General features: G+C 40.7%; 1 long non-coding RNA gene across 1 annotated transcript; it reads right to left on the bottom strand.

Moving 5' to 3' along the window:
- Positions 1–702: 702 nt before the first annotated feature.
- LOC141577542 (uncharacterized) lies at positions 703–9,227 on the bottom strand. The gene is made up of 3 exons (XR_012506712.1): positions 9,077–9,227; positions 4,733–5,371; positions 703–4,217 (listed from the first exon to the last, which is right to left on the bottom strand). It is a non-coding gene; the product is annotated as an uncharacterized LOC141577542 (long non-coding RNA).
- Between the last annotated feature and the right edge of the window lie 592 nt (positions 9,228–9,819).

Genomic DNA, 9,819 nt, shown 5'->3' with positions numbered 1-9,819 from the left:
TGATAAATCCACTCTAAAATTCTAATCTGTCTAAAGACTTTGGACCCTTTCCTCTGTAGTATATGGAGGCTGTCTGATGTTTCAACTTCATCTGGTAGGAAGTTGGTTCTTGCTGCAGTCAACCAGTCAAACTGCCAGACCCCCTTTCTATTCCTTTGAGCTGTAGCATTGAATTCAGAATCTCTTTAGTAGGCTCGTATCAATAATTTAGCCTGATCCAATTTTGTATTCTTTCTATGATTTCATAACCTTAATGTTCATTCTCACACATACTCCCCAGAATTTTGTTTGTATAAATTGGAAAATACCATGTATTCTTTTGGAGTGTAATGTACCTCTTCACTGGTCATATTTTGTATCTCACTTTTCAGGGCCTGCTAAGGCATCTAGGACAGGTGTAGAAGCAAACAGGGGTAACAGAAGTGGGTCCAGAGAAGTTGCAGTGTCTGGGTCATCTCAAGTATTTTTCATTGGCACCTTCCCCTTGATTTTGGATCACATTAATTTTATATTTGTAGTAATTAATGATTGAATGCCAGCCATTATAGATAATATGTTGCATAATTTATGAATTAGATTTTCTTCCGTTCTAAGAATTTGAATTTCACGTAGGTAGTTGAGTTACCTACCTAAACGCACAGCCTAGAAGTTGAGAATTATGTTTTATTCAGTGGTTTTTTTTTAAGACTTCAAGCCAGACAGGCAGCCTCTCAGATAGCTCTGAGGGACTGCTCTGAAGAAGTAAGGGAGGAGCCAGGATATATAGGGGGTTTTGCAACAAATACCAGGTAGTTGGTACCTCCAAAGATTATCATAATTAAAGAAAACCAGATATCTCAAGTTAATAAATGTAGCACTTTTCTACATATGGGAAGATGCAAAAGTCTGGACTCATTGAAATCCTTGCTTTGACATGCATCTTAGCTATCTAGGGCCAGTATCTTGTTCTTTCCCATCCTGAGTCCCCTCAGGGTGCATCCTTTAGGGGTGGCTGCAGTGGCTAAGGGCTTGGCAGCAGGCAGTCCATTTGTCTCCATCCTGAGTTCCTTCAGGGTTCACGGTCAGAGGTAGCTGTAGTAGCCTGATGGCTGCACCCTTGGTTTACTGATATGGGAGGCAACATTTTCCATTCACAATACCCATCACTTTACATAGTTAAATTTTATTTTATTTTATTTTATTTCATTTTATTTTATTTTATTTTATTTTATTTTATTTTATTTTATTTTATTTTATTTAGCATGCGGTGAGAACATTTAAGATCTACTCTCAGCAACTTTCAAGTATATAGTACAGTATTCTGTCACCATTTTGTACATTAGATCTCAGAACTTTTCTATCTTATCACTGAAATGTTGTGCCCTTTACCACACTCATTCCTTTCCCCCATCTTCCTTCCCCTAGCAACCATCAATCTACATTTTATATCTATGAGTTTTCTTTTTTTTTTTTAAGATTCCACATACAAGTGAGATCATACAGTATTTGTCTAATTCTGTTTAACTTACATCACTTAGCATAATGTCCTCATGTTTCATCCATGTTGTTGAAAAATGGCAAGATTTCCTTTTTCACAGCTGAGTAATATTCCACTGGGTAAATATACTACATTTCCTTTATCCATTCATCTGTTGATGCACACAAGTTGTTTCCATGTCTTGGCTGTTGTAAATAATGTTACAATAAACATGAAGGTGCAGATATCTCTATGAGACATTGATTTTATTTTCTTTGGATATATACCCAGAAGTGGGATTGGTGGATCACATGGTAGTTATATTTTTTATTTTTCGAGGAACCATTATATTGTTTTCCATGGTGGATGTACCAATTTACATTCTCACCAACAGTACATGCGTTTTCTCTTTTCTCTGCATACTCACTATCACTTGCTATCTCTTGTCTTTTCAATAATAGTCACTGTAACAGGTGTGTGGTGGTGCCATATTGTGGTTTTACTTGGCATTTCCCTGATGGTTAGTGATGTTGAGCAGCTTTTCATGTGCCTTTTGGCCATCTGGATGTCTTCTCTGGAAAAATGTCTATTCAGAGCCTCTGCCCATTCTTTAATCAGGTTGCTTATTTTTCAATGTTGACTTGTATGAGTTCTTTGTATATTTTGGATATTAACCCTTTATTGGATACTTCATTTGCAAATATCTTCTCCTATTGAGTAGATTTTTTTCTTTTCATTCATAGTTTTCTTCACTGTGCAAAAGCTTTTTAATTGGAGCTAGTCCCGTTTGTTAATTTTTACTTTTGTTTCCTTGCCTAAGGCAACATATCCAAAAAATATTACTATATTACTAAGACCGATATCAAAGACATTATTGCCTGTGTGTTCTTCTAGATGTTTTGTGGTTTTACTTCTTGCATTTAAGTTTGGCCCATTTTGAATTTATTTTTGTGTATAATGTGAGACAAAGGTCCACTTTTTTTTGTAGGGGGGAGGTAATTAGGTTTACTTATTTATTTATTTTAATGGAGGTGCTGGGGATCGAACCCAGGACCTTGTGCATGCTAAGCACACACCTTCCCACTGAGCTACACCCTCCCCACTACAATAGTCCACTTTGATTCTTTTGCATGTAGCTGTTCACTTTTCCCAAAACTTTTCCCCATTGTATATTCTTGCCTTATTTGTCTAGGTTAGTTGGCCATGTGTGGGAGCACTTCTGGGCTGTCTATTGTGTTTCATTGATCTGTGTGTCTGTTATTGTACCAGTAGCATACCATTTTGATTACCCTAGTTTTGTAGTATAGTTTGAAATCAAGGAACGTTGTACCTCCAATTAGTTCTTCTTTGTCAAGATTGTTTTGGCCATTCAGGGACTTTTGTGCTTCCATACAAAACTTTAAAATTATTTGTTCTAGTACTGTGTATAATGCCATTGGTATTTTGTTAGGGACTGTATTGAATTTGTAGATCGTAAGATATGTCATCTTAACAATATTGATCCTGCCAATCCATAAACACCATTTATCTTTCTGTTTCTGTCATCTTCAACTACTTTCATCAGTGTCCTACAGTTTTCCAAGTACAAATCTTTTACCTCTTTAATTAGATGTATTCCTAGGTATTTTATTCTTTTTGATGTGATAGTAAATGGGATTTTTTAAAAATGGAAGTATAGTTGATTTACAAAGTTTGTTAGTTTCTGATGTACAGCAAAGTGATGCAGTTTCTCTCTCTCTCTTTTTTCTTTTCCATTGCGGTTTATTACAGGATATTAACATAGTTTCCTGTGCTATACAAGTGTGATCTTATTGATTATCTATTTTATATATAGTAATTTTTATCTGCTAATCCCAAATTCCTAATTGATCTCTCCCCCACCCCCTTTCTCCTTTGGTAATCATACGTTTGTTTTCTATGTCTGTGAGTCTGTTTCTGTTTTGTAAATAAGTTCTTTTGTATGAAACAGTTTTGCAAAAGCATCAGAATACAACAACTATCTATAAATGACAAAAGACTTAAAAAGGCAAAGTTAAAGACCGGATCACAAGGCAGTTGACAAATTTGGTTACTGCTCTGTGGCATATAACATTTTAGAAAATACCCAGAATTATGACATAACATTTACCAGGACATACCAAATTTTTAGGAGTTTCATATAATTTCTAGAATATCTGTATCTTTTATTTTTTTAAATTTCATTTTATTGAGTTACAGTCAGTTTACAATGTTGTGTTTAGAATATCTCTATTATTAACGTTTACCTTAACGATACAACATAAAAAGGTTTATCACCACTCACTTGCCAATGCTTCCCATGTAATTTAACATACCGACTGAGTGTGCATGCATACACATTTTCTTAATCCAGTCATCTGTTGATGGACAACTGGGTTGATTCCATGTCTTGGCTATATAAACATCGGGGTGCATGTATCTTTTCAGATTAGCGATTTCATTTTTTTTTTCTGGGTATGTGCCCAGGAGTGAAACTGCTGGATCCTATGATAGTTCCATTTTTAGTTTTTTGAGGAACCTCCATACCGTTTTCCAGAGTGGCTGCATCAATTTACCTTCCCACCAGCAGTGTATGAGGGTTTCCTTTTCTCTGCATCCTCTTCAACTTTTGTTATTTGTAGACTTTTTACGACAACCATTTCGACAGGTGTGAGGTGATACCTCGTTGTGGTTTTCTTTTGCATCCTCTGATGATTAGTGATGTTGAGCTTTTTTTTTTTAAGCCTCTTGTCCATCTGTATTTCTTAGTGGGAAGAAAATATCTATTTAGGTCTTCTGCCCATTTTTAAATTGGGTTCTTCATTTTTTGACTTTGAGTTGTTTAAGCTGTTACTAATTTTGGATATTAATCTCTATTGGTCACATCATTTGACACGGCTGTGTTGCACCCCTCCTCACACATACCAACAGTGCTGCTTTTTTTTTAATGGGGGGTCCCAGGCTGTTCTGATTCACACCCCCCCCCCCAGCCCTCCAGTCCCCTGAGGCTGCCTCTGTGCCTGGGCTCCTCTCCCATCTCCAGCAGCCAGTCCTCACATCTAGGGACGGGGACCGCAGGGACCCTCTGTGTCAGTTTCCCCTACTTCTGTCTGCTTTCACTTTCTCCTCTGAGCCTCAGAAGCTCCGCTTCTGTCCCCGCTAACCTCCCAGCTGGAGAGGGGAGGTCCCAGTGTAAGGGTGCCTTTCTTCCTATGCCACTCTCTCCTTTCAGGACTGGTACTGCACTGATTTTTTTTCTTTTTCCTTTTTTGTTCTTACCGGATTTTGTGAGAATCCTCTTGTATTTCAAAATGAGAGACACTCTGCCAGAGTTCAGTAGGTGTTCTGTGCAATTCAATGGGTTTGTAGATGTAATTCTTGGTGTATTTGTGGGAGAAGGTGAGCTGTGAGTCTCTCTACTCCACCATCTGGGCTCTGCCTCCCCTGGTCTCAATTTCTCATGTTCATATCTATCTTTTGCAGTGAAGCCACTAGGTGTCAGCAGAGCCTTGTGCCCTAAGATAGAGTCTGAACTGGTCAAGCTCTGGTCTCTCTTGTCAGCCTAGGAGGACACACTTTATCTTTAAATAACGATTTCATGATTTCTTCTCATGGCATGACATACTGCACCTGTAAGCTGAATTCAGTATAATTTTTCCTTTGCATTCTTATTTGCTTTCTCCCATGAGTAAGAATGTAATAGAGAAAAGAGTTGGAAGGATTTTTGACCAAGCTTCCTTGGGTGGATCCATCTTTCTGTCAGCTCAGATCTCAGCTTGAACCAGTATTGGTGGCGCCATGGCTGGATCTTCAAAGCTCTTCTCTCAGAGAATAATTTTTTTTTAAACAAATCATTTCCTCCAAAATTTTAACATGAATGTCAAAGGCATATTTACAAGGGAAAATTTCCTCAATAGCCTAAATATAAAACAGATAAAAAGAAAATAAAATATGTTTAGTTGACACTGTATTTAATTTAGTTGCTTATAAAATATTTATTCACTCAACACATATGGATCAAGGATCTACTTTGAGCAACTGAGATCGAAAGAAATTACAATCTACTTAGCATGAATAGGTGATCAGAGGTAATAACAACTTAACGCACCGTCTTTCCCCCAGTGACCTTCTGTAGTAGAAAGGAGAGAGAAGGGAAATGAAATGCACTGAGGGAGTATTTGACAAGCTATGTTTTTCATACAGTATTTTGCATAATTCTAACAAATTTGCAGGTGAGATAACTGGGGCTGAGAGAAGCTATGGTTCTAGTGTTGGGTCAGTTTTCAAAGCATTTGCATCGCTGTTTAGACCAGCCTTTCCTGAGCACCAAAAGTGGCCAGCCTGGGACCATGGAGGCGGTCTACCAGTTTTCAAAGCCTGTGGAATTACGTAGGGTCATCTCCATGTCTTCACAGTTCAGAGGCGAGCCTGACTATTCATACACAACTTGGAATCACTCTTTTGATCTCTGTCATCTACTCTCCAGTCCTGTTTCGAGAAATGTGGGCATCAGTTTCCCAGCTCTACGCTTTGCATCTTACATCTGTATCTGTATCCAGAGCCGAGTGACACAAGCACAGAGAGGGAGAAAAAGCACCGGGGATTCACTCTGTGTTCTTGGAACCACAGTTTCTCTGGTTAAGAGAGAAGAGCCCCTCTCCTGAGGGTTAGGTGCCGTCTGCTCGTGGCTGTCACTGTCCCTGCCTGGCTGCCACACGACACTGTGGTGTGGCCTTGGTTTTGTTAGAAAGGAAAACAGAAATATACTAGGGAATTCACCTGTCTCTTTCTCACCTGTAGGGGCTTATTGTTTTTCCTCTTAGACCAGAAAGGGAGAGATTCTTTTGGGATTCTTTTTGTCTGTACTGAGGATCTGTTTAGCTTTCTCTAAACCTCCTCTGACTGGCCTGTTTTGCATTTGCTTGTTCTTAGTTTTCAAAGTAAGAAAAATTGTGTGATTCTTCTGATGCTCCATAAGCCTAGGTTTTTAGATTAATGCAAAAGAAATTAAAAATGTGTTTTCTCCAAAAGTGAAAGGGCTCCAAACATTCCCACTTTCCATTTGCCCTTGGGTCATTTTTACACGAACATCTCTGTAAAATCTGAAATTGAGTATTGCTTCCAGGGACTATGGAGAAAGCACGTATAACCTTGACTTTCCCACTGAATACAGCCGTATATTCTAGACAGAATTCATGGAGCAGCTGTATGGGAACTATGCAAACTGAATGGTAGCAGACAGCCTGGGAAAGAAGAGCAGAATTTGAAGCTTCATCAAACAGGTGATGAATTCATTTTCTCCTTCTGGCATCACTTGCTCTGTGACTAATCCTGGCAAGAGGTGACGTGGCTTGCCCAAGGGCGGTAGTGATGAAGATGGAGAGAAATGGCAGGTCAGGGTACATTTCATAAGTCGATTCAGACCTTGATGGGAGATGAGATAAATGTGGGAGAATTAGGAATCTAGGGTGACTCCTGATTCTGGCTGGAGTGACTAGATCAGTGAGGGTAACATTTGCTGATAGCGAAGATCCAGGGGAGGAGAAGATTTGATGTTTGTTGTAAATATAATAAATTTGAGCTGCCTACTGTATAGCTAATGGGAGATGACAAGTAGGTTGTTTATGTATGGCTTTGTGGTTCAAGAAAGACATCACAACTGAACGTTAAAATTTGGGACCGTTGGACATATATCCAAAGTAATGGTCACCATGACTTTGAATGAGAGGGCACCCAGGGAGAAAAGAAAGGGATGAGGGCATAGTCATGTGGCTGCATCACTCTCGGACACGTGGATAAGGGGGGTCACAGAGAAGACTGAGAAGCAATAGCTCATCATATAGCACATGTATTTCAACTTAGAGATGTAGAGATATTTAGATTTATTCTTTGCCAATCCCAAGGACCTTCTTTAGAAAAGCTGCCTTTTATGAGAGTGAAAGATCATCTTGCTAAATGGGAAAATCAACAATTGCAATTTAAAAAGTATTGTGTGTAAAATTCTTCCTAAAATTCATATGTGATCTCAAGGTACCCTGAATAGCTAAAACAGTTCTGAAAAAAAAAAAAAAAAAGAAAAAGAAAAAAGAACAAACTTAGAAATCTCATACTTTCTGATTTCAAACTTGCTACAAATCTACAATAATCAAACAGTATATTACTGGCATAGAGACAGATACGGATCAGTGGAATAGAATGGAGAGCCCAGAAATAGATCCTTGCACAGATGCTAAAACCCACCACCAAAGAGAAGAAATTAACTACTTGATGATTGAGAGCACGTGGCCCCCAGACCTTCTGGTGCCTGAGGGTTGGTAGTGTTGCCCGCAACGTTCCCTCAGCATCACCCAATCAGCGAGTTGTGCACGAGCTGATCACATACACTGCGACCCCTCCCCTACTTACCTGGCCTTTGAATATGCTTTGCTGAAACCCTTCAGGGAATTCGGGGTTTTCTTGAGCACGAGCCACCCCATCCTCCTTGCTCAGCCCTGCAATAAACCTTTCTCTGCTTCAAACTCCAGTGTTTCAGTTTGGCCTAATGGTGCGTCAGGCACGTGAACTTGCCTTCAGTAACAGAGAGAGTGCCTGTTTTTACACACAGTCTCCTGTGCCAGGCAAAGCCTGTTTCTTAGTCTGTCTCCACTGGTAATGCTAGGGCTTTGTGTAAGATTCTGAAGTGACCTGTGCATCCCCATCCTGTCCTGGCAACGACATTCCCTTCCACTTGGGAGCAATTCCTTCGTTCCTGAGGCCCTGGGCTGTCGCTCCTGGTCCCCCGCCTCACCCCCGCCTTGACCCAGTCAGGGGCCTCCATGAGAGGATCCCAGTCCCTGAGCAGCAGCGGTTAGTCAGGGCACTTGCCTGGGGCAGCGTCTTTCTCTGAATTGATACCCAGACTTTGAGGGCCAGAACATCTCTTTTCTGACGGTATTAAAGGGATTGGAAGAATTGGCTCTGGGATCGGAATAACCATTTCCCCCTGTAACAGGGAGGAAGCCCAACTGCTTTAGGAGGAAATGAAGCCAAGAAACAGGAAAATAAAACCAAGAAGGGAGAAAAAGCTCTGATGTCATCACAAGCATATGGACTGTAAGAATCTTTTACAACAGGAGTTGTAAAACAAACTGTTAGGTAGTTAGATAAGTGGGGGCACCAGGCAGATAGGTGGGAGAGAGAGACGATGGTCCAGAAGATGACATTATGCCTGCCTCCAGCATAAAGAGATTTTACTTCTAAATGAGTGCCCGCAAGAAACCCATTAGAACCCGACAGCCATGACTGCCCGGAGGCAGAAAGACTGAACTGGACGAGACCCAATGGTCATTGCGTTATAGTTAATATTGTGGTTTAGTTCCCCACCCTGGGTTTTTCTGTGCACACCATGCGTAAGGACGTGCGCGAAAGGGCCAAACATGACTAAACGTTCCAGGGACAAGAGCCATCAGTCAATCAGAGGCCACCTCTAAGTGAGGGTATAAGAGAAAAGAGAGACAAAAACTGCCACTTTTTCTCCACTGGGTCAGCCCACCCCCCATTCTTGGAGGCGTAATTTTCCTTTTCTAAATGAATCTTTTAAAATTTTTTGCTCTCCAAAGCACCATCTCCCAACTGTAAACTTACCTTTTGGGTATGGCAAGAACGGGGGGCTTCACTTTTGGAAGTCACAAAACCTGTAAGCTGGGAGAGAAGAGGGAAGACGTAAAATGAGTGAGTTGATCCCTGGAGTTCCTCACTGCACTGAATACTTGACAACTGGGTTGGCAGCCCGGTCCTTACCCCTGCCCCCATTCCCTTGGTTCCTCCACTGGACCAGAACAAGGGTGAACCCATGAGCTGTGGAAAGCCAGCTCTGCTTTGTGGCCCGGGAAACACAGATATTCAGCCAGCTGAGACAGAAGGGGGAGGGATAAAGCTGACATATAGACATGAGAAAGAGAGGAAGAAAGAGAGGTAAACATCCAAGCAGTATAGGTGAGGAGGCTTGAAGCTTGAAAATAAAATTCCCTTTTTGACTTAACCTGCCTCTTTTCACTTTGAGCCAAAAGTCTCTCCTCTAACTCTAAAAACATATTTTGGTCTAAGGATGATGGTAATTTGGGAGACGACCTAATTGATTTCTCATGATCCTCCCCCAGGGCCATCTTCTTCCCCGGGTCTGGGACCTCGTCCACCACCTCTGTGACCCACCACCTGGATCCGGATGCCCCTCGCAGACAGCTGATGCGGGTCAGGACAAAACAGAATCACAATTAGCTACCACGTGTGCTCACTGTGGAAACGTAGAAAGGATATGGCTCAAGAGTCAGGTGCATTCTAACAATGAAAAATGAATTAGAATTCTCATAATGTTTCTTATGGCAGAT

This window comes from Camelus bactrianus, chromosome 4 (genome assembly GCF_048773025.1).
Source record: "Camelus bactrianus isolate YW-2024 breed Bactrian camel chromosome 4, ASM4877302v1, whole genome shotgun sequence".
Lineage (NCBI taxonomy): Eukaryota > Metazoa > Chordata > Mammalia > Artiodactyla > Camelidae > Camelus > Camelus bactrianus.
Note: the sequence above shows the minus strand (reverse complement) of the source record. Positions and strands in the feature narration are given on the sequence as shown.